Source organism: Monodelphis domestica, chromosome 8 (assembly GCF_027887165.1).
Source record: "Monodelphis domestica isolate mMonDom1 chromosome 8, mMonDom1.pri, whole genome shotgun sequence".
NCBI lineage: Eukaryota > Metazoa > Chordata > Mammalia > Didelphimorphia > Didelphidae > Monodelphis > Monodelphis domestica.
The window spans coordinates 43,875,818-43,901,637 of record NC_077234.1 but is presented as its reverse complement, the minus strand read 5'-3'; the positions used below and the strand labels follow the sequence as shown (position 1 = coordinate 43,901,637).

The 25,820-nt window shown below is 35.2% G+C and overlaps 1 long non-coding RNA gene across 1 annotated transcript in view; it reads right to left on the bottom strand.

Annotated features, from left to right (window-relative positions):
* Positions 1-25,820, bottom strand: part of LOC103106337 (uncharacterized) — a 610,021-nt gene that overhangs the window by 280,494 nt on the left and 303,707 nt on the right. The window lies entirely within an intron of this gene.

Sequence of the window (25,820 nt, the reverse complement as noted above, 5' to 3'; positions counted from 1 at the left end):
TTTGTCAAGAAAAGCCCAAATGGAGTCACAAAGAGTCAGATATGACTGAAACATTTAGTCAACACCTCCTATTTCCTACTAACCACAGGACAGTCTTTTTCCTTACAGTGCTTATCTTTCTCTTTATCCTCTCCACATCTCCTCATTATAGGGGACTTCAAAATACATGTTTATATCCCCTCAAACACTCTGACTTCAAAGTTCCTCAGTTTGTTAATTTCCCATGACATACCCTTCCTCATCTTTAGCTATATACCAAGATGGCAGATATCTTTGATCTTGCTATCAACTGTGAGAGTCCAATTTCTATGTTCAGTTCTGAAATTCATTTAACTGATCAAAATCTTTTATCATTCTATTATTTTTTATCAATTTACAGCTTCTATTATTTTATCTTCACTATGACCTCTAGTCCCTCTATTCTTCAGTTCTTTCCCAAGCCATCATACCCACACCATTTATACTCTCCATTCCTCATCTGAACCTTTCAATAATCCAATTAAATTCCCCACTAACTTTTGATCTCAAGTTCTTTCCTCATATCATATCAACAATCTTTCCTTAAGAAATTCCAACCATAAATGACTCTCATCACCTGCTGTCTTCACTTCAACTTAGGTACTTCTGAAAAAAGTTGGAGAAGTTACACTGATTGGGGCCCCTATCAATCTATGTGACAATTTTAGTTCTTTTTAAATTGAGGAATCACCAACTACATTGCTTCTTAGTCTTCTCTTTATTGAATTCTGTCTTATATGTATCATTCTTGGTGGGAATAAGCATCTTTTTCCTCTTTAGAGCATCCAGCTCATTGTTCCTAAGACAAATCTTCATGTCTCTTTTTAGCCATTATTGTATGGGTAGCCTCTTCCTCTTCTTTCCTCTCTGTTTAAGATTATTCCATTCTCTATTATCCTGGAAAGGGTCAAGTTTCATGTTTACCTCACAGACCATTTCCCCCCACTGAAAACTTACTTCTGTTCCCTCTGGACCCTCAATTCTCTTTAACAATTTGGAGCATTGAGGAGATGGTGTTATAGTCCCTTCACCAACTCCTCCAGGAGGGACATTAAATCACCCTTGGAATACAGCTGAACACACTCACTGGAAATCACTAAACAGTGATAGTCAGTGTTGTCTCTTAAAACTACTCATGATGTTTATACCACAACTCTACACCTCTGGGGAAACTTTTTACAGCCATTTTTTGTTGAAAAGTTATAACCTTTTTTTTTTTACAATGATTTTGCTCAACCCTTTCCTTTCATCTTAGAATCAATACCGTGTATTGGTTCCAAAGCAGAAGAGGTGACTTCTAGAGCTCAAATCCTTCTTTAGATACTTCCAGAGTTCAAATATAGTCTTAGATACTTACTAGTTGCATGGCCATGGGCAAGCCATTTAATCTTATTTGCCTCTGTGTCTTCATCTGTGAAATTTAAAGAGAAGTAGGAAACGTTCCCAGTATCCTTGCCATGAAAACTCCAAATACATCACAAAGAGTCAGACACAATTGAAAAATTACTAAACAACATATTCTTTTTAAAACATGCTAGGTTGGATGAAATAATAACAATTAATAGCATTTATATAGAACTTTATGGTTTGCAAAGTGCTTTATAAATATTATCTCATTTCACTTTCACAGCAACCCTTAAGAATCCTGGGAGGTAGGTGCTATTCTTATCCCCATTTTGCAGATAAAGAAAGTGGAACAGACATAGGTTAAGTGACTCACCCAGGGCTACATTGCTAGTAAGTATCTTAGGTAGGATTTGAACTCAGGACTTTCTTATACCAAGTTTTAGACTCTATTGGCTGAGTTATCTGGTTGCCTGGATGATCTAGCTGACCTGAATTCTTTCTAGCTCTAAATCTATGATTGTAAGGTACCTATTCATCATCAATAGTACTTAGCTTCTGTTGTACCTTTATTTTTATATTTAACCTGAATAAAAAAAATTCATTTCTATAGGTAACATTGTAAGGGGTTAAGACATGGTGGTAAATTAAAATAGAAACAGGAACCAGTAAACCATATATAAGGATCCCAATAACTGCATACTGACTTAGTAAGAAAAATGAACATTATCTAGGTTTTATTTTATGTTTACTTATATTACTAAATATTTCCCAATTATATTTCAATCTAGTTCAGACTACAATTGGGAGTGTTGTGAGCTATGGGTTGCATGTTTAATGTCTCTGCTATGGTGGATAGAGAAGAAAATTTGGCTTCTGTAAGTCCTAAGTTGAAATCCTACCCCAGACACTAGTTGTGTGACCTTAGATAAGTTAGTTTCAATCTTACTTATCTGTAAAATGGGGATAATAATGATAGCACTTTCCCCATGGAGTTACTGTGAAGAACAAATGATAAATATGAAAAGCACTTTGCTTACCTCAGACCATCAGCCCTTGATAATGAATATTTAAGCTATTTTGATTGCAAATATAATTTTGAAACAGAGAAAAGGAAATTTAGTCTTTTAAAAAACTTGCTCTGTGAAGGTTTTGGAACATATTGCCAATTATATACATTTCTCCTTTTTCCCAATGCTTCTTCCTACCAAAGGCTCTTTTCTAGGAATAAACTACTTTACACATTGCCCCTTGACAATGGGATTCAGCATTAAGTAAAATGACCCCAAATCATTCATATCTCTAGGAAATGCCAGTACGACTTCATCATCAATTCACAGGCTTGCTTAGAAGGTACAATACTTGTAATCAAATACTACACCTTGAATTTGACTTCTTGTGTCAGAGGTCTCTAAGCAAGATCTTTTTAAGTAGCAAAGAAAACATAAATGGAGTTTTTGACAGGCACTTGAATAGAAAAACAAAACAGAATCCAAAGCCATGGTGATCAGACATTCCAGATCACCAATATTCTTCCTAGGGTTTCTAAGCATTCCTAGTTTATCCCTGGAATCTTCTGCTTCAATGGCATAAGGTGAATATTGCTAGTTTTTCCCATGAATGAAACATGTAGAATTGTAAAAGAGCCCCCTGGGAGCAATCCTGCTAACAGAATTGCCTTGCGGAAATATGAGAGATCATTTATGGCAACTGTGATTTCAAATGGTTGGGTAAAACCACCTGAAGGAGCTCTTATTTATCAAAGACCATTTTCCATTGGGATCTCCACTTGTTTTTCTTAAAGAAAAACAAATGTGTAATGGCTGCAGAAATCCATTTGGGGATGAGAGTAAAGATGCAGCACTTTAGTCGAAAATTCCCTCAATTGCAATGCTAGTGATTGGAAAAATTTATAAAGCATGTGATGTTAGCAAATACTCTACCCCCTGGAGGGGATGAAAACCAGGAAGGAAGGGAGGAAATGTGTTGGGGATCTTCATTAACGTTCCATTCGAGTTTTCCTAGTTGTTGTAATGCAGGGCACAGCTTTAATTTAAGAAGCCTAGGCATATGAATATGCTTCTATCCCTGAGCTCTTGACCCAGAGAACCTGGGAAAGAATCACAGGCTCAACACCCAGAAAGGAAAATATGTTCAAATGTACTCTCATGTTTGAGACATGGTGAAAATGAAAGCTGCCAAAGTGCACAGCACTGTGACTCAGTGGATATAATTCTAGAATTGATGTTGGGAAGATCTGAGTTTGAATCCTGATTCCAACTCCCTCTAGCTGTGGGACCACTAGACAAGTCTGAGCTATAGCTTTCTCATAAAATATAAGTAAAATGGAAATGATAATACCTGTAACAACTCCAGAGGTTGTCATAATTCTTGAATGAGCTAATGTGAAAATCACTTGGCAAACATCAACGTGCCATGAAAATGTCAGCTATCATCATTGTTGTCATGAGAAGGATCAGGGGATGATTACATTTCTTACCCATAAGGTGTCTCTCAACCCAGAAGTAGGATTAAAAAAAAATAATTAGTTATTAGTGTATTTACAGTTTTATTTTGCAGTTTTGATTTTGTACGAGTGTGCTCTTACAACAATGACTAATAAGGAAGTATGTTTTACATGATAATAAAAATAAAGACTCAAGTTGGGGGGAGTCATATTTGTCAAATAAATGATGTGAAACAATCTGGAATCCCAAAATTCTAAATAAAGAAATTTTACTTTTTGCAAAAAAATATGCCATAATTGAAAGAACACTGGCTTTGGTATTAGAGGATATGAATTCATTATCTATGTGACCTTGAGCAAATAATTTTAACTTCTTGAGTAAAGTCATCTTAACTTCTAGTTTCCTCACCTATAAATTAGGAGTAATGGGCTTGATGATGTCTAAGCTCCTTTTCAGTTCAAATTCTGAAGTTCTTTAATTCTAATATATTCTTAAAATTGAAGAACTTCCCCCCCCCATTACTTCTATTATCCTTTTAATTCCAAATGTAATTGAACAAATGACAAGCAGATGAACTCAGAGCGCAGTCACTAACTCAGAGGGATCAAAACAGAGCAAAGGTGGAGGTTAATAGGATTTGTCATAGACTTATTGAGTATTCTAAGAATTAGTTCTAATTCTAATAACAAATATAGTTCATATCTAATTGAGACAAAGTTTAATGTATAAAGTACATCAGATTGTTGATAATAATTTTAAATGCATTTGGTTTTCAAATTTCATATAAATGAAGGACCTACAAATAATCATAGAATCTCAGAGTTGAAAGGGATCTCAAAGATTCCTTTTGCTCAACTCATATCTAAATAAGAAACTCTTTTGCAACAAACCCATTTGACCTTTGCTTGGAATACCTCCAGTGAGGTAGGGTCCTTATTCTATTTGATCCCACAGAGACATAATGGATGGAAGTAACAAAGATATAAATTTAGACTTGATATCAAGCAAAACCTCCTAAAACCTAATACTATGCAAAAGTAAAATAGGTTTCCTCAGGAGGTTATTTCCCTTCCCTGGAGATCTTCAAGCAGAGCCTATATGGCCGTTTGTTGAACAAATTATAGTAGAGATTCTAGGAGTGAATGAGTTAGACTAGATGGCCACTGATGCCCTTTCTAGATCTCCAATTCCATCATTATGTGAACCCATAATATCCAGAAGCAATCTATTCCACTGCTGGACAGCTCCAATTATTGAGGTTTTCCTTAAATCAAACAAATATAAATTTGCTTCTGAAATTCTGCTTGCTACTCCAAGTTCTGCCCTCTGGGATCAAGCAAAGCAAACCTAATCCCTCTTCCATGTGACCATCTTCCAAATACTTAAAAACAGTTATCACATCTAAATCATAGACAGAGCTGGAAGGAACTTCTGAGATCATCTACATTTTTTTTTTCTGAAGAGGGAACCAGAGGCAGAAATAAATTATTTGCCTAAGATAAGGTAGGAAACAATTGGAGAAACTGGGATTTAAACTCTGATTTTGTGATTAAATTGAGTGTACTGTCCTCTAAATCATATTGCGTTTACAAATATTATACCTTCCACTTATTTACTGGAGAGCTGGGGGGGGGGGGAAAGATATATCCAACTTTCTTCTGTGATGGCATCACAACAAGCACGTTATCTTTATGCTTAAAATAAGCATGCCATTGTAGGAGGTTTGGAGCAAAATTTCCCTTTCTGTCTCATGTACATTTACATGTTGAGCTCTTTGTTTCAGGAAATCAAAGAAAATCTCATTAAGGACATGGGTAAATCAGAGTTAGAAAAACATACCACTATTTACGGAAAGCTATTATAGCTAAAGTCCTAAAAACCAACCCAAAGTGTTAATATCATCCAACGTCATTATAAACAGCTCAGTCCTGCCATGTCAAGAAGAAAAGAAAATAGACAATGATGCCCTGTTACTCATTCTGACAGCAGTGATCTGTAAATACAGAATCCCCGAGGCTATTTCTTGGTGAAAAACCAACTGAAAAGCTGTGTACCCACTCAGTCAACAGAACTGTGCTTTCCCAATCCTATGTCACATTCTGTTATTCATGGCTCTCTCCTAACCCCCTTTACACAGCCTAATTGCTGGGGCTTCCACTGACATGTCACAGTTTCCTTTGGATTTGCTGTCAGTTTCCTTGGGTTGAATTTTTTATAAGCCTTCCAAATAGGGGTGGAGAGACAAGAGAAACCTTGTTCTTGATTTAGCTCCCTCTGTCTCAGAGTCAGGAGTTCTTCACTGTCCAACTTGCTGTGATAGCTTTTTGCCTAGGACATGACCTCTGATTGAGGCTTCCTGAAACATGCAACGTGTCTTTGGTAAATGAATTATGAGGATTCCTGCCAGCTGCCAGACATCTCCATTTTTAAAACACCTTCAAAACTGCTTTTGGCACAGGTCCACAAACAAGCAAGGCAATCTGGAGCTGGAGGTTCCATGCTGAGTGCAAAAGGGGGGTGGGAAGGATGCCTAAGTTGTGCTCCTTTCTATCTCCATGAAGAGGATAAAATTAATGAGAGAAATGCAGAAGAGAATAGGTTTTCCATGGTTGAGATCCTTTGGAAGAGTTTTTCATATTTCAAACAAACCATATGTGGTTTTTCAGATGCAGGATAATACATGTTGTAGAAGCCATAGAATTTCAGAAAGTTGGAAGAGACCTCAGAAGCTGTCTAGTGTCACCTCTGTCTGAACAGGGAGAGCTCTTCCAGACTTTGTTTGAAGACCTCCAGAAAAAGGGATCTTGCCATCTTCTAAAGTATCCCATTCTACTTTGCTATCGCTTTAATTATTAGGAAGTTTTTCCTAATATCAATCCTAAATCTGTGTCTTTTCAGATTCTGCCCATTATAACTCTATGGGGCCAAAGGAACCAAGTCTAATCATTTTCCCCACATGGCAACTCTTCGGATGATTGGAGTCATCTATCATGTAACCCCAACAAGATCTTTTCCAAACTAAGATCCCCAGTTCCTTCTACTGAATCTGAAATAGTTCTTCTGAAAATATAGGGAGTTTGTTGTTGTTGTTGTTGTTGTTGTTGTTGTCATCATCATCATCATATCTAGTCATATCTGATTCTTCTTGATCCCATTTGAGATTTTCTCAGCAAAAATACTGGAGTGGCTTATCATTTCTTTCTCCAGTTCATGAGGAACTGAGGCAAACAGGGTTAAGTGACTTGCCCAAGGTCATATAGATAGTAAGTGTTTGAGGATGGATTTGAAATCAGGAAGATATCTTCCTGACTTCAGTCCTGGCACTCTAAGCCACTGTATCACTCAACTGTCCCTAATATATGCTACCCAGAACCAAATATGTTTCAGATGTGGTATGACAAGGCAACAGAATCATTACTTCCTTTTTTCTTGGCACTTTGTCTCATATGGACAGCTAAGTGGTAACGTGCTAGAGGTATGAATAGAGGCATGGCTTGACAGCACTTTGAAAAAGATCTGGAGTTGTAGTGAACTATAAGTTCAATATGAATCATCAAGGTGATGATATTGCAACCAAGAAGGCTAATATGAACTTAGTCTACATTTACAAGAGACATGTTGTTACTATTTCATCATTTCAGTTATGCCTGCCTCTTCATGACCTCATCTGGGGTTTTCCTTGCAAATATACTGGAGTACTTTGCTATTTCCTTCTCTAGATCACTTTACAGATAAGGAAATTGGGTGGCTTTCCCAAGGATACACAGCCAGAAAGTGTCTGAGGCTGGGTTTAAACACAGGTGTTTCTGACTCCAGGTCCATCTAGATGCCAGTGGGATGTGATCACTCTCTTCTTGATAATCTCTTCTCTTTCATTTTTAATGACACTAATGTCTTCTGATTCTTTTTCTCAGTATCTTTACTGGATATTCATCCAGGTTCATCACATTCTTACAACTTATTCTCACATACCTATAGTCTACTGACAATGCCTACTTGCTCTTTCTCATATTAGTCTTCTGATCTCCCAACTCCAGGCACTTTCCCTGGCTTTCCCCTTTGCCTGGAATTTTCTCCCTCCTTACCTTAAATTCTTTGTTTCTCTGACTTTCTTCATGTCCCAGTTAAAATCCTGCCTATAAGAAACCTTTCTTCATGCCCCTTCATGCTAAAACCTTCTTTCTGTTTTCTTTAATACATCTGAAGTATATCTTATTTGAATATACTTTTTGTATGTTATCTCTGCAATTTGACTGTGAGCTCCTGTGAGAAGAAACTGTCATTTGTTTTTATATCCTCAGCACTTAGCAGAGTGACTGGATCATAGTTAGTATTTAGTAAATGTTTATTGTCTGATGACTTCCAAGAACTCTTGAATGATCTTAATATGTCAATGGATGGAACCTTGTTGCAAGAGAACCTGTAAGATGGCAAGCAAAATGCTTTTTTTCATAATCAATTAAAATAAGTAAATGAGTTGTTATAAGCTATACATTTTTCATTTCATTGTGAAATAGTAAAGTTCGTTGTTGAATATCATGTATAAAAATATGCTTTTTTTTTACATATGTCTTCACCAAAGATGTTCTCAGTTCTTGTGTGGATCACCTTCATTCAGATTTATAGAGCACTAGCCTGGAGTTGGGAGGGCCTGGGCAAATCACTTAGCCCCAGTTAGCTAGCCTTTGACACTGAGGTTTTTAAAAATTTTTATTTAGAATATTTTTCCATGGTTATATGAATCAAGATTTTTCCCACCCCTCTTCCCTCCCCACTCCCAGAGCTGAAGCAATTCCACTGGGTTATACGTGTATCATTGTTCAAAACCTATTTCCAGGTTATTCATATTTGCAATAGAGTGAACTTTTAACATCAAAACCGCAGTCACAGCCTGATAGAACCATGTGATCAATAATGTGTTTTTCTTCTGTGTTTCTGCTCCCACAGTTCTTCCTCTGGATGTGGATAGCATCTTTCTCATAAGTCCCTCAGAATTGTCCTGGATCATTGCATTGCTGCTAGTAGAGAAGTCCATTACACTTGATTGTACCACAGTGTATCTGTCTCTGTGTAAGTTGTTCTCCTGGTTTTGTTCCTTTTACTCTGCATCACTTCCTGGAGGTCTTTCCACTTTATTCCTTTGAGCACAATAGTATTCCATCACCAACAGATACCACAATGTGTTCAGTTATTCCCCTATCAATGGACACACCTTCATTTTCCAATTTTTTGTCACCACAAAGAGCATGGCTATAAATATTTTCATATAAGTATTTATCCTTATTACCTATTTGGAGTACAAACCCAGGACACTGAAGGTTTTTTAAAAAGACTTTGTATGGATGATGGTGTTTTCACAATCAATTTCTTTTGGAATCACTAAGTGCAATGATTTGGGGTATGAACACCATGAAACCATTCAAACAAATATAGACTATTTTTGACTAACTCGTACGATTCATACTATTTTTGGAAGATGAAATGTAATTGGGCTAATCTATTGTGATCCTGAGATTTATGAAAATCTACATATAAATCCCACTTTCTACCGTTTCAGGTGGCATAATGGATGAATCAGGAAGTTAAAAGTCCTATCTAGATGCCAAAGGATGGAACGCAGCTTCTTTTCTGTTCAAGGTGACAACTTTGTCTTGGGAAGTAGACATATGTCTGTGAATAGGATATGAATAATATAAGATGTGAATCCTATTTTACATCCAGGGAAAAAATTTGGTATGTAGTGTTCGAGGTAATTTTTCAAGGATAGGCTATACAGAAAAGTAAGAATAATAAGAAAAGTGCAAGGCAGTAATCTTGAATTCTAGCCTACTGATCTGTGGTCCTTTTTTCTCATTTCATTCTCATTCTCAGGTCCTAGTCTCATTTTTTAAAAAGATAGTATTTCTAGAAAGGCCAGAACAAGGTTACACAATTATCTACACTAATTTAGTCAACATTTTTAAAAATCAAAAGGTCATATATATTACAATTATGTCAGGGATCTTCTAGTCTAACTTATACTGCATGAAATTTGCTTTTAGCCTTGGGAACTACAACTTTCTAAATAAATTTCATTTTATTCTCAAAGATCAGCTTTCTTTCTATATCCTCTTCTTTTACAACCAGTTGAGAAAAAAAAAACAAAAGCCCTGTTATAAGCAGATATACAAGTAAAACAAAATTTCTCATTGACTATGATTTTTTTTAAAGTCTCTATCTGTGCTCTAAGTCTATTATTTCTTTGTCATGAGGTGAGCCCCATGTTTTATTGTGAGTCCTCCAGAATTATGGGTGGTCATTGTGTTCTTCACTTTGGGAACTACAGCTTACTTTACAAGGCAGTCCATTCTATTCGGGACAGCTGGAATCATTAAGAAATCTTTCCTTATGTGAAACCAATTTTATCACTCCTAATTGTGCCCTTGGGGCCAGGGAAAATGAAATTACTATTCAAAATGATCCCTTCAAATATTTGAGTAGAGCTATCACATTTTTTAGACTAAAAATCCCTAATCCCTTCAACTGATCCTCATACATTGTGATATAAAAGACCTTCACCATACTGAATGTCCTCTTTTGGACACCCTCCAGGTGATCAGTGCAATCTAAGATGTTTTGGCTATCATATCACACTTTCTACTTATATGAAGTTTGCCCTTATCTTGTACTTGGGAAGTTGGCTTTATTTAAATGAAAGTATTAAATATTATCCTTATGACATTTTGCCTTCTTAGATTTGACCTACCTTCTAATTAGACCAAGACCTCAATGGACTTTAAACTCTGTTATCCAATATATCAGCTATTCCTCCAAGCTTTGCATCATCTCAGATTTGAAAAGTGTGCCAACTATACCTTCCTACAAGTAATTAATAAAAAAAATCAAACAACACAATCAGGACAAACCCTCAGAGACTTTCAAGTCAATCTTGAACCATTAACAACTACTTTTTTATTTTAAATTTTTTATTTTTATGTTTTCCAGACTACGTCAATATAATTTTTAATATTTGTTTTCTGACATTTTGCAATTCATATTCTCTCCCTCCTCCACATTCCTCCACTAGAGGAGGTAATATGATATAGGTTGTAGATGTATTATCATATAGTATACATTTCCCTGCTCATTATGTAACAAGTACTTTTTTTAGGCTGAATATTCAGACAATGTAAAATCTACCAAACACTACTTTTTAAAAATCCTTATTTATGACCTTGAAACCAATACCTGGGCAGAAGAATTGTAAGGGCTAGGCAATCAGGGTCAAGTGACCTGCCCAGTGTCACATAGCTAGGAAGTATCTGAGGTCATATTTGAAATCAGGACATCTCATTTCTAGGTCTGGTTCTCAATCCACTGAGCCACTTAGCTGCTCTCATGCTATTTTTTTTATCCCCCATCTCTCCATTTTGCCTGAAATTATAGTGTGAAAAAATTTGTTGCTTAGTCATTTTTTGTCATGTCAAATTCTTCATGATCCTATTTGGGATTTTCTTGGTTTGCCATTTCTCCAGCCTATTATAGATGAGGAAACTGAGTCAAACAGAATTAAATGACTTGCCCAGAGTAAGACACCTGGTAAGTATCTGAAACCAAATTTAAACTCGGGTCTTTCTGACTTCAGACTTGGCATTATAACTATTATGTCATCTAGTTGCTTGATATGGAAAATACTAACATAAATAAAACTATGTATAATAATTTTGAAAAAATATACCCTATACCTAATAATTGGTTCAAAATTTGAAAGCCTGTAGGAATATATAACAAGCAAAAACCACACAATAGCAAAATTTGCTTTTTTCTGACAGCATCCTAAGCCTCTGTCCTTTCCCAGGCCTCCCTGGTATCTTCAGTCCTCCAGCTCCTTAGCTGTCCAAGGTACTTCACTTTGAGATCCTTTGAGAGTCCCTTTTCTCGAATACACTGAAAACTTTCTTGTTTTCACATTGCTGCCCTCAAAACACACAAATCCCATATTCCTGTCCCTCCAGATTGTTATCTGCTATTTTCTAATCCGGTAAGAATCAATTACATTCCCAGGTAATACATTTATATTTTAAGCTCCATTTCAATCCTATTCTGATCCTTGGTTTGTGGAGATGACCTTGAGATCTTGAGGAATATAAGCTTTGGAATGTCCTACTAAGTGGGAAAGGTTTCAAGGATGAACCTGTCTATCTTTGGGACAAGGACCAATCTGCCTAAATGATGGTTTTCTTTTCTTTTTTTATAGAGTTGTTGGGGTAGGGAAAGAGGCACAACTCATGAACAGGATTGTTAAGATGTTGGTAGGTTCTGAAGGTAGGTGGAAGCCTTCTTGGATGAAATCATAGATCTTTTGAAGTCTTTAAATGTTTCTCAAGACAAAGATAATTACTCAAAGGCACTGGAGGCAGGCCAGTGGTAAAGACAACATTTCTCAGTTTAAACCAGATAGCAGTCAGACATATCATATGTATTTTATATACTCACACAGCTAGTTGTGGCATGCAAGAAAGATAATATAAGATGTGAAAATAAAAGGACAAAATTCTGGCAGAAATTAGAGGACTAATTAAAAAAACATTTAAAATACCTATAGATTAAGGAGTCAAAACAACTCTCAAACTAAGAAGAGTTTAGGGAGAAAAAATTCAGACTGAATAAGTCCTCAATTCTTCCAGAAGGTTTAGATATATGATCGTTTCAGGGATCCTGAAATGGGCAGAATATGATGCATAAGAGCACCCAAATTTTTATGAAGACCTGAAATACCCTGAGATATCACATGAGAACTCATAAAAAAACTGCCAGAGGGAGGAGTGAGAGTCTTCATGACTGCCACTTTAACTGATGGCTGAGACTAAGGGAGAGAACCTTGGCATTAGTCAGGAGGAGAAAAGACATCCAGACATTAAAATTGAAGGTAATTATAGTACTTACCGATTTTCCCCACACCGGAGTCCTACAATTCAACAAAGGAGAGGAGATCGCAATAAAATTTAGATCTGCTGATGGCATCTCTCTACTGAAGTCGGTCTTGAGAAAACTCTAGATTATTCCTCTAATCACAGATCTTTAGAGATTTGGGGATGTTAAGAAGATGATATACCATTTCTTTCCGATAATGCTAGAGAATGAAGAAGGATCCAAAGGTAACATTGACCTGTCTGCACAATCAGGAACCTGGCCTGAGATATTATTTTTCAAATAAATTTAGTCCATAGATTTATCTTTCTAATCTATGTCACTGGCAGTTTGTCTTTTCTATGAAGACATAGCAAAGTTATATAGTGAAAAGGATTATGGATTTGAACAAAGAGATATGGGTTTAAACCCCAGCTTTGTGCTTTATTATTTGGGGGACTTTGGGTGAGTCATATTGGACCTTTGTTTCCTCACCTATAAAAAAAAAAGAAATAATAGTGCACTGTCTACTTCACAGGGTTTTGAGGAAATCCCTAAGGAAACTGCTGTTAGAAATGTAGAAATGTTAGCAGTTTTTGAATGGGATTCCATTTCCATTCCACAGAGTAGGTGGATACTTATCACATGCCCAAGGGCAGCTAGGTGGTAAATAGATAAAGTCAAGGTAGACATAGAGTCAGGAAGATGAGTTAAAATCAGGCCTCAGATACCTAGCTGTGTGATCCTGGGCAAGTACCTTAGCCCTGTTTGCCTCAGTTTCCTCATCTGTAAATTGAGCTAGAGAAGGAAATGACAAATGACTCCAGTATCTTTGCCAAGAAAACTCCAAATGGGGTCATGAAGAATCAGGCAAGACTGAAAAATGACTAAACAACAACCACACACAAAAAACCATGTTCAGCACTGATAATAGATAAGCAAAATTTGGTTGCTTCAATCCAAAAGCCTACATTCTAGTAGGGAAGATAAGATACAGAAGCAAAAAGAGAGCAAGTCAGCTTCCCTTTAATGTTGGGGTTCAGTCAGAGGCAATTCACCATGATGAGAAGTTTCTGAATAGCATTTACTTAGTTTGACCTCATTTTCCAAGTTTATGTCTCAAAGGCACTTCTTGATAAACCATACAGCCTAACGAAGATACAACTTTTGTTGTTCAGTCATTTTTCAGTCATGTATGACTCTTCATGACTTCTTTTGGGGTTTTCTTTGCAAAGGTCCTGGAATGGTTTGCCATTTCCTTCTCCAGCTCAATCTGCAGATGAGGAAACTGTGGCAAACAGAGTTAAAACTTACCCAGGCTCAAATAACTAGCAAGTATCTGCTTGAGGCAAAATGGAGACAAATAATAGCATAACTAATATGGCAAGAGCAACAGAAGGCAGTGATATGGGAAATGCTTTTGGTTGAGAATAAAGAGTGTTCTGATCTAACACCAAAAATGAGCTTTTGCATTAATTGTCCTACGTTTCTTGTTTCAACAAAAAAAACCCACAAATGGATAGATTATATGATTTTAGGCTACATTAAAAGTGGCAGAGTATTTAGAGCTAGCTTGCTATACTATGGTTTATTCGGACTATATTTGAGATACCATCTTTAGTTAGGGTATCACAATTTTTTTAAAAACCCTTACTTTTTGTCTGAGAATCAATGCTAAGTATTAGTTTCAAGGCAGAAGAACACTAAGGGCTGAGCAATAGTGGTTAAGTGACTTGCCCAGGGTCACAAAATTAGAAAGTGTCTGAGGCCAAATTTGAACCCAATACCTCTCATTTCCAGGTCTGGTTCTCTAATCATTGAGCCATCTACCTGCCCTTGGTTCCTTACTCTTGAAAGCATAATGGAAGGCTTCTAGAAGATAACAACCAGGATGGTATAGGGTCTGAAGATTATGCCTCATGAGGATCATTTAAGGAAATTAGGGATATTTAGCCTGGAGAAGCAAAGCCTTAGCTCTCTTCAATATTCTGCCACAGTGGAAAGAACATTGGACTTCAAAGTCAGAGGACCTACATTCAAATTCCACTTCAATCAACTTATTGCCTTCTAACATTGGGTAAATAGCTTCCCCTTTTGGAGATTTGGATTCACAATCTGTTGAATGAGAAGATTGGAGGGCATGATCTGTAAGGATTTCCTGCTCCCAATCTGTGATCATCATATTCTGTTTGATGGGCTGCCCCATGAAAGAAGGATCATATTTGTTCTGTTTGGTCCCAGAGAGAAGCAATCTATTTATGCAGTGGATGGCAAATGGGGGAAGACACAGGGGCACAGATTTGAGCTTAATGTAAAAGGAAAAGTCTGATGATGAGATTCATCCAAAAATGGAACACGCTGCTACAGGAAGGATTCGCCCTCACTAAAGAAGGGGCTGGGTGATTATTTGTGATTCTATGGCTTCATCATAACATTGTGATTGACATCCATTGTCCATTGATGCAGCCTCAGTCATGGTTTCACTGGGAGTGTCCCCTACCACACACAGCCCAACTTCAGATGGGCACATACAATTCTAGGCATTCGCCATGTTTCCTACCAGTCAATTCATCAAAGCCTCAAATGGTTTTTCTCTCTACATTTCCTAAAGTGGAAGTAGTAACAGTAACAGAGTACATTTATACTTTTGTGCATTCTTATATGGTTCTTATTACAGTTCTCTAATGTGGGTACTGCCCAGATGGCTGTCCTCAGCCATAGATGAAGAAAATTAAAATAAAATAAAGATTCCAAGAGTCTTAATAACCTATCTAATGAATTAAGTGATTCAGTGTCAGAGGTAGGCTTTGAACTCAAGCCTCCTGACTTCAAATCTAATTTTCTATCAACTAAGAAGTGTCTGAAATCCATCCTTCCCACCATCATAACCTTAGCTAACAGATTCAGCATCTCACATATGAACTACATGATTGACCTTTTAACTGATTTTTCTGATTTAACTGATATTTCTGAATCCTTTTTATCCTTTCTCCAGTCTCTGACCTAGAATTACTGAATAATCTTCCTGCTCAAGATCATTCAATAGATCCCTATTAACTAAACTAGTAAGCCCAAATTCCTTAATCTGTCACTCAAGAACCTCTATTACTTGGCTCTAAGCTTCCAAGTCTTATATCCCCTGTACTGTCCGACCAACAGATTGAACTGCTTGATGTTCTTAGATCATGCTCTTCATGTTCCTGTCTCTTTGAAAGTGCTAGTCCCTCTTCTTGAAATGAGAGAGGAAAGGGGCTTTAGAAGCTGTGGGTTTTGAGTAGTTAAAGTAAGGGGGTACAAGAGTCAAAAGAGATTTGGATTTGATTACTGCTTCTCTTTATGCGACTATGGATGAATCACTAAGCATAGAGCCTCACTTTCTTCATCTATAAAATAGAGATCCTAATATTTATAATGTCTACTTCTCAGGGGTTCTGTGAAATCCTATATAAATATAATTTGTCGTTGTCATCATCATCATCATTATCATCATCATCATTATTATTATTATTCCATCTAAGACATCTGATGCATCTTTCAAGGCTCAGCTCAAAAGTCACCATACTTTTTTGTGAAGCAATAAGCTTGGTGCTGGAAATACAAATAGAAAAGTAAGAGAGCCCTTGCTCTCAAAGAGATCACATTTTAAAGGGGGGCAAACAATATACCTAACACACTTGAGCTATAAGCCAGATGGACAGCTTCCATAGTCCTTAAAAATTTTCCTTGCTTTTTCTAGAATTTCTTTTATCCTTTTAATTGTGATCACAGTTTGAACACTTCTCTCACAACACTCACATTCTCCTGTAGCACAGATATATGTGTACATGGTTTCTTTTCCTAATTTGATTGTAAGCTTCTCTAGGAAGGGGATTGTTATTTGCTTGTCTTTATATTCCCTCCAGTGCCTAGCTTCAAAATAGTAAGCTTCTGTTGGAAGAATGGGATGGATAAATTGATAAAGGCCAAGATTTTGCAAAGCAAGAGCAGGAGAAGATAGAATTGAAAGAATATGAGGGATTCTTATCCCACTCCAGATGGGCTTTCTTCTCGAGGTCCCAGGATTGTGATTGATCCTCCTCTCTCCACCCACTGTCTCTTCCACACAACTGAAGTAGTTGATATAATTCTTTTTCCTCTTCCACTCCCTTTCCCAGCTGTCACAGTCTCTGACCAGACCAACTTAAGCCTGTGATTTCAGAGGAGAGTTTATTTCTGGAGCTATTCTGAATCAAGCATTCAACTATTTCTCTGTCAAAATAACTCAATAGTGGAAAGAAACTCAATAAACACATATATTCCACTTTTGAAATTATATTTGCAAAGAACAGATTTTTTTTAAAAATCCACTCCCAAACCCATTCTGAAAACAAATTTTTTCTTACTGTTATGGAAACAAAATAGGCAAAATGCTTCACCCAAAGATATTTAGACAGTTTAAATATTCAAAAACTTATTTACAGATACAGCTACTTTTTAGAATGAAGACTTGGCCTAAGAAAGCTTGAACATAAACCTCTATGTTTGCAAATAGGTGAGGACTGCTGGCCTCAGTTCTTAGAAGCATTATGTTTAGTTAGAAGTCACAGGCTGTCACTGACAAGCCATGTGAAAATGGGTTAGCCTTATGCTTTCTCTGGATTTTGGCTTCTTCCTTCTTTTAAGAATAAGGGAATTGTCATGTGAACTGGAACGACCCCCAGGAATTGATGCAGAGCGAGAGGAGCAGAACCAGGAGAACATTGTACACAGAGACTGATACACTGTGGTACAATCAAATGTAATGGACTTCTCCACTGGTGTCAATGCAGTGATCCTGATGAACAACTTGGAGGGATCTATGAGAAAGAACACTATCCACATTCAGAGGAGACACTTTGTGGGTAGAAACACAGAAGAAAAACATCTGCTTGATCACATGGTCGATGGGGATATGATTGGGGATGTAGACTCTAAATGAACATCCTAATGCAAACACTAACAACATGGAAATAGGTTCTGATCAAGGACACATGTAATACCCAGTGGGATTGCATGTGGGCTACAAGAAAGGTGGGGGTAGGGGAGGGAGGGATAGAATATGATTCTTGTAACCAAGGAATAATATTTTAAATTGACTAAATAAAATAAAATAAAAGAATAAGGGAATCGGGATGCAGCTTAGTGGCTTTGTGGATTGATGTGGATTGAGAGCCAGGGCTAGAGACAGGAGGTCCTGGGTTCAAATCTGACCTCAAACACTTCCTAGCTGTGTGACCTTGGGCAAGTCACTTAACCTCATCACATAACCCTTCCCACTCTTCTGCCTTGGAACCAAAACATAGAATTGATTCAAAGATGGAAGGTAAGGGTTTGAAGAAAAAAAAGGATAAGGGAATTGGAATAGATGTTTCTAAAGTCTTTTCCTCTTCTAATACTCTATAGTTCAATGAAGCTATAGTACATAGTGGTGCTATAAGGATAAAAGTGATGAGCACATTGAATGCTTTAATTAAATTATTTAACTTTATTGGATTAATTTGTGATAAGTTAATTAAGAGAACCACAGGCTTGAGATTGTACCTCATCTGAAGGAAACTTGATTTAACGGAAATTTGAGTTTCCCAAATGAGTAAATTATCAAGTGATTATTCACTTTACAAAAGGATTTGGGGTTACAACCAAAGCAGCATTTAAGAAAAATTTATATCTCTAAATACTTTCATCAATAAAGGAAAGAATAAATACAAATTCAGCATGCACGTTTTTTTAAAAGCCTAGAAAACTGACAAATTAAAACTCCCCAAATTTAACACCAAAAGAAAGAAAAATGAACAAACTGAAAGCAAAACAACCTTGAATTAACAAATAAAACTAGGAGCTGGTTGCTAAGTCTGGGATGGGAGGGGCTATAATATAGATAAGCCTTTACCAAATTGATTTTTTTAAAGAAGAAAAATAAATTATTAGTATCAAAAAGGGGAAAAGGTGAATTCAAACTAATGAAGAAGAAAATTTAGGAAAAAAATCATTAGGAGCTATTATACCTAACAATATGCCAATAAATGCAATAGATAAATATTTAAGAAATATAAATTACCTAGATAGAGTAGGAAATAGAGTGCTTAAATAATATTTAGCTGAGGAAAAGAAATATAACAAGTCATAATGGAATTCCCAAAGGAAAAAAAAAACAATTCCAGGATCAGATGGATTTGCAAACAAATTCTGTTAAATATTTAAAGAATAATTTATTCTCATACTACATAAAGCATTTGAAAAAGAGTAAAAGAAAGAGTCCCAAACAAATATGTTCTATGACACAAATATAGTCTTGATGCCTAATGGGAAAAAGTAAAACAGAAATAAAATTATAGACCACTTCCCTTAATGAATATATTTTCTATTATTTTAAATTTTTCTTCTTAATAAATATTGATGCATAAAAACTTTAAGTAAAATATTGGAAACGAGGCTAGAGTGATATATTACAGAGATTATATACTATTTGCTCATTGGTTTTAATATATCAGGAAAGCAGGGCTCATTCTATATTAGAGAAACTATAAATTATAATTGACCATTATACATACTGATCATAAAAATAATAGGATTATTTTAAGATATAGAAAAAATTATGACAAAATACAATTCCTGATATATTAAAGAATAAAGTATAGGAATAAATGGAACTTTCCTTTAAATAAGTTAGAGGCCTTTCCAGCAAGATCAAGGATAAAATAAAGATGTCCATTATCACCATTACTATTCATTATTGTGCTAGAAAGTCTAGCTCTATCAGTAAGACAAGAAAAAGAATCAGTAAAGCCAAAGAGGAAATACTAATATCACTTTTTGCAGATGACATGATGGTTTTCTAAGGGAACCTTAGAAAGTCAACTAAAAGGCTAGTTGAGAAAATTAACAATTTCAGTTAAGTTTCAGAATATAAAAAAATCTACTCATATCCTCATCATTTACCTATCTTACCAACAGGGGATTAAAAGAGAAATTATATTTAAAATAACTGCATATAGTATAAAATATGTGGAAGTTTCCCTGCAAAGACACATGAAGGAGCTTTAGGAAAGTGATTAATAAAACACTCTTTACACACATAAAGATCTGAAAAAAATTGGAGTAGTATTAATTGCTAATAGATAAGTTGAGGCAATGTAATAAAAAAATGACAATGTTCTTTGAACTATTTTACTTTTTAAATTCCATGCCAATCAAACTATCAAAGGATTACTTTACAGATCTTTAAAAAAATAATAAAATTTATCTAGAGCAACAAAAGGTCAAGGATATCAAGAAAATTAATGAAAATTAATAGAAAGAAAAAAGTCCTTTCATATTCTAGACTATATTTCAAAGTCATATTTAAAAAAAAAACACTTTAGTATTGGTTAAGTAGTAAAGAGATTGACCAATGGAACAGACCTACTATTTGAAAAAGAAATTAGTGGAAAAACTGGAAAATAGTCTGACAGAAATGTATAGACCAGCATTTCACACTGTATAGAAGATAAGCTTGAAACAGGTATATAATTTAGACATAGATGTTGACATTCTAAATAAATTACAAAAACAATAAAGAAATAACTATGAGATGTATGGTTAGAGGAAGAGTTCATGACCACTTCATAGATAAAGGAAATAAAATGGATAATTTTGATTACACAAAAGTTTAAAAAGTTTTGCACAAGCAAAACCAATGCAACTAAAATTATGAGAAAAGTATGAAATTGGGGCAAAAGCAGTTTGTAGCTATGCCCCCAATACTATGAAAATGTATATATTCTTTTCCCCAGAATTACACTATTAGCTCTATACCCCAAAAATATCAAAGAAAGAGGAAAAGGACCCATATGTATAAAAATATTTCTAGCAGTTCTTTTTGTGGTGACAAAAAAATTAGAAACTGAGGGAGTGCCATTCCTTTGGGGAAATGGTTGATCAAGTGATAGTATATGGAAGATGCTATAAGAAATTATGAAGTGTATATTTTCAGAGACACCTAGGAAGACTTGTATGAACTGATGTAAGATGAAGTGAGTGAAACCAGGAGCACAACTTGTAAAACAATAATATTCTAAAGACAACTTTGAAAGATGTAGGAAGCCCGATCAATATGATGTTCAATCACAATTCCCAAGAATTAATAATGAAACATACTTTCTTTTTTTCATACAGAGAGACAATGGACTAAAAGTTCAGATTAAAAGATATGTTTTGTTATCTAACTAATCTAGGAATTGGATTTGTTTGACTATACATATTTATAATATTTTGTTTTTCTTGCTTTCTCAGTGAGTGGAGGAGGAAGAAAATTCATAACTAAAAATATAACTGAATTAAAAATAAATATACATAAAAATTATATGTGAAATTGTAAATTTATGATATCCACAATTTGTTTTTTTAAAGATCATCTTAAATTTAACAATATGATAATAGAATTTGTGTCCCCTCCATAATTTTTCCTCTGTATTTTAATGGTTTCTTTTCTTTCTTTTTTAAATTCTCTGCTTCTATATCACTACTACCCACTAATTTATCTCCACCCTCGCCTCTTGTCCAATAGAAATCCTCCTTTGTAAGAAACAAATGGAATCAAACAAAACATATTGATATATGTAATTCTTGGTTGGTAATACATGGTATATGCCCACCACTATATGCCCACCACTTATTCCTACATTGTCCTTTGTGCAATTCTTAACTTCAAATGTTTGGAGACTGTATTATTATTTGCTAAGATGATCAGTTGCTAAAGACAACTTGGATACTTTGTTGTTGTTAGTTATATTGTGGAAAAGAAAAAAGATCAAAGAAGAGAAGAATAGACTGTGTAGATGGGACAATGTTAATAGATGACAGAGAAAAGACAAAACTACTAAAGCATTTCTAATGAAGAGGTCAGAGCTACATCTAAATTTTTTTCTGACATTTTATTTTATATCTTAACTTTTATTGTTTTTCTTATTTACATGTAAAGCAAAACATTTAACATCTTTTTTTTACTCCAAATTCCCAATTCCCTTCTTTCCTCCTTACCCTCTTCCTTCTTTGAAAAGGCAAGAAAATTGAAATAGACTAATATGTGCAGTCACGTAAAATGTTCTCATATTAGTCATGTTGCAAAAGAAAATATAAGGAGACATGAATGATTAAGTTTAAAAGTTTGTTTTAATTTGCATTCAGATCCATCAGTCTTTTCTCTGAAGGTGTATAGCATTTTTCATCATAAGTCATTTAGGATGTTCTGGATTCTTGATTTATTGAGAATGGCTGTCATTCACGGCTGACTATCATATAATATCAGTGTTATTGTGTACAATGTTCTCTTGGTCCTTCTCACTTCATTTTGTATCATTTCATATACGTTTTCCCAGGTTTTTCTGAAAGCATCCTTCTTAAGTCATTTCTTAGAGCACCATAACTTGTTCAGCCATTCCCCAATTGATTGGCATTCCCTCTTTTTCTATTTCTTTGCCACCACAAAAAGAACTTCTATGACTATTTTTTGTACATATAGGTCCGTTTACTTTTCATTTGACTTCTTATGGGTAAGGCTCTAGTGGTGAAATTGCTAGGTCAAAGGGTATTCACAGTTTTATAGCCTTTGGGGCACAATTCCAAATTGTTCTACAGAATAGTTGAATTGGTTCACAAATCCACCCATGCTGTATTAGTATCCCTATTTTTCTACATCCCCTCTAACATTTTATTTTTCATCTGATAGTGTGAAGTGGTACCTCAAAATTGTTTTAATTTGTTTTTCTCTAATCTACAGCACCTCAAAGCTGCATAGAAACTGAAGTACAAGGGAAGGAGTTAATATAAATATAAAAAGGTAAGCATGAATAACAATCATGAAGGAATAAGTAAATATAAACAACATATTCTAATATGGCAAAATGGTACAAGTTCTTTCAGAAAATCTGAGTTATTTTATTACATATTAATATATTATTACTTATATATTAAGTATACATCTATATATAATATATTATACTTGATTATCTTAACAGAATAATGAAAACAGAGAAGAGGCATACACTGGGGAGGGAGAAAGGAAAGGAAAATTAAGGAAAATTTTCTCACATAATCAAGATTTGCAAATGAAAAGTCTAAACATTAAAGGGAGATAGGGGTCAGAGGCATGACTGAAACTAGAACCTACTCTAATGTGAACTGGTCAAATGAGGGGAAATAGACACACTTGATTGGCTATACAAATATATATATATATATATACACACATATATATATCTTAACTGGAAAACAGGAGGGAAAGGGAAAGTGGAAAAATGAGGGGAAAGGTAGTTAATTAAGTAAAGGATTAAGCTTAAGCAAAACAAACTGTAAGGGATGTACAAAATTATTTAGAGCAGCTCTTTTAATAAGTATCAAAGAATTGAAACTGAGGAGAGTACTCATCAATTGTGTAATGACTAAACAAGTTGGGAAATATAAATGTGATGAAATACATTTAATGTAAGGAAGGATGAAAGAAATAGTTTCAGAGAAATTTGAGAAACATTATATGAACTTTAATACAGAATGAAATGAGCAGAACTAGAATAATTTTTAAAATGATAAAAATATTGTAAAGACAAACTGCTTTGCAAGACTTGGCAACTCTGATCAGCATAATGACTACACACTATTCCAGAGAACTAATGATGAAACATACTACACAACTCCTCATAGAGACATGAAAGACTTGAAGTGCAAAATGAGACATATATACACAAACACTCTTTTTTTTCTTTCTTTTGGACATGGCCAATGTAGAATCTCTCTTTTTTGGCTAACCATGTCTCCCCCCCCCCCCCTTTCATCTACAATCAGGGTGAGGGAGAGATAATGTGAATTTTAAGTAATTAAAAAATATAATGGAAAAAAATGGAAAATAAAAAAATGTGATACTGCCAGCCTATTCCCAAAGCACCACAATTTCCTCATCTGTTTATATGTGCTATTGCTAATCCTTAATTACTTTCACTCCAAAAAAATGTTCCCACTAGAACTATCTTCCGTGGGTCATTGAGAATAAGTTTTCTACCTTGAGTATAGTGTCTTATTTCATCTCGGCACCTCCCCTATCTATTAGTGTGCTTTGCACACAGTAGGTCCTTAACAGACTTTTGATGATTTGTTTCTACTAAGGTCATAAATGACAAATAAACACATTAGCACATTAGCTCTTTGAAGTCAAGAACTATTTTTCATTTTGTCATTGAATCTCTAGCGCCTGGCAAAGGGACCCACATACAGTAAGTACTGAAAAACTTGAAAGAATAAATAAGTAAATATCTGTTTTAGGTAAATATCTGTTATGGGATTTATGCACAGTAGGCACCAAATAAGTGTTTTTCATTAACAAAAGGAATTAAAAATGAGTATATCTGATGAATCTTAACAAAAGCAAATAGAATCAGGGATGTAACTCTTTTATATATCAAACAATGAAAAGTATGATTTTAAAATAAAAATTATATTCATATGGTTTAGTTTTGGCATCATCTACTTTTCCCAATATATTCCTCTTCACCAAGAGACATCCTTTACAACAAAGGATTAAAAAATATGTATTTTTTAAAAAGCTTCTATCAAAACCAGCCAATTCATCAAAAAGTCTGACATATTAAAGAGTCCCCACTTTGAATTTCCCAATTCATTTGTTTTTAATAGCTCTTACAAATCTCATCCATGAATTTAAAACTGACAAAAGTGAAGAAAAAGGGTATATAAATTAGAATTAGTCAATAAATCAATCAACAAGGACCTCACAAGTGCCAAGTATTATGCTAAGGGTTTAGGATACAAATACACAAAATGAAACAATCCCCTCTCCCAAGAGAGCTACATTCTCATTCTATCAGGGGAGACAAGCTGTAAATTTTGAAGTACATGCAGAATAAATCCAAAATAAATAGGAGACAGTTAAATACAAAGTAGTTTGGAAGGGAAGGCATTAGCAGTTAGGGTGGTCGAGAAAGGCTTTATCTAGCAGGTGATGTTTGAGCTGCATTCAAATGGGGATTTTTCAAGGTAGAAGTAAGAAGGGCATTTTCCAGGCATGAGGAATAACCAATGAAATCAGAAAGTAGTGTTCTGTGTGGTGAGGAATAGCAAAAAGGTCAGTTTGGCTAGATAAAGGGAAGTACTGCATAATGAGGATGCAAAGAAGGACAGTTTGGGGCAGTTGGGTACTTAAAGGTAATAAGGAGTCACTGGTTTTTATTAAATAGGGGAGTTATTGATCAGTTCTGCACTTGAGGAAAATCACTTTAGCAGTTCTGTAGAGCCATGATGTCAAACTAAAATGGAAAATGGGGAATACATATTGATTTAGAAAAGCATAAATTAATATTATTTGTACTTTATTGTGTTTAAATTTAATTTTTAAAAACACACCTTCAGTCTTAAAATCAACAGTAAACATCAGTTCCAAGGCAGAAGAATGGTAAGGCTAGGCAATGAGTGTTAAGTGACTTGCCCAGGTTCACACAGCTAGGAAAAGCTGGAGGCCAGATTTAAACCCAGGACCTCCCATCTCTAGCCCTGGCTTTCTATCCACTGAGCCTCCTATTTTTATTTATTTTTTTTTCAATTCCCAATTACATTTGAAAATCTTGTTCTCCTGCTTGACACCTCTGCTGTGGAGGACAGATTGAAGTGGGAAGAGAGTCGATACCATTTAAGGGGCTATTCTAATAATTTGGATGTAATATTTCAGGCCATGAGGGCCTGAAGATAGGTTATGACTAGGTGAATTGGGAGAAGAGAAGAGTTGTGCATATAAGAGAAGCAAGATGAAAGACAGAAGATAAAGGAGATAGAAAAAACAAGATTTAACAACTGACTAGATATGTGGCACAAGAGAGCTAGCAGTCAAGGAAACCACCAAGAGCATAAATTAGGATAACTGGAAGAATGTTTGTTGTTTAGTCATTTTTCAGTCTTGTTCAACTCTTCATGATCCCATTTGGGGTTTTCTTGGCAAGGGTAATGAAAAGATTTGCTATTTCCTCCTCCAGCTCATTTTATAGATGAGGAAGTTGAGGGAAACAGTATTAAGTGCCTGACCCTGGTAAGTGTCTGAGACAAGAT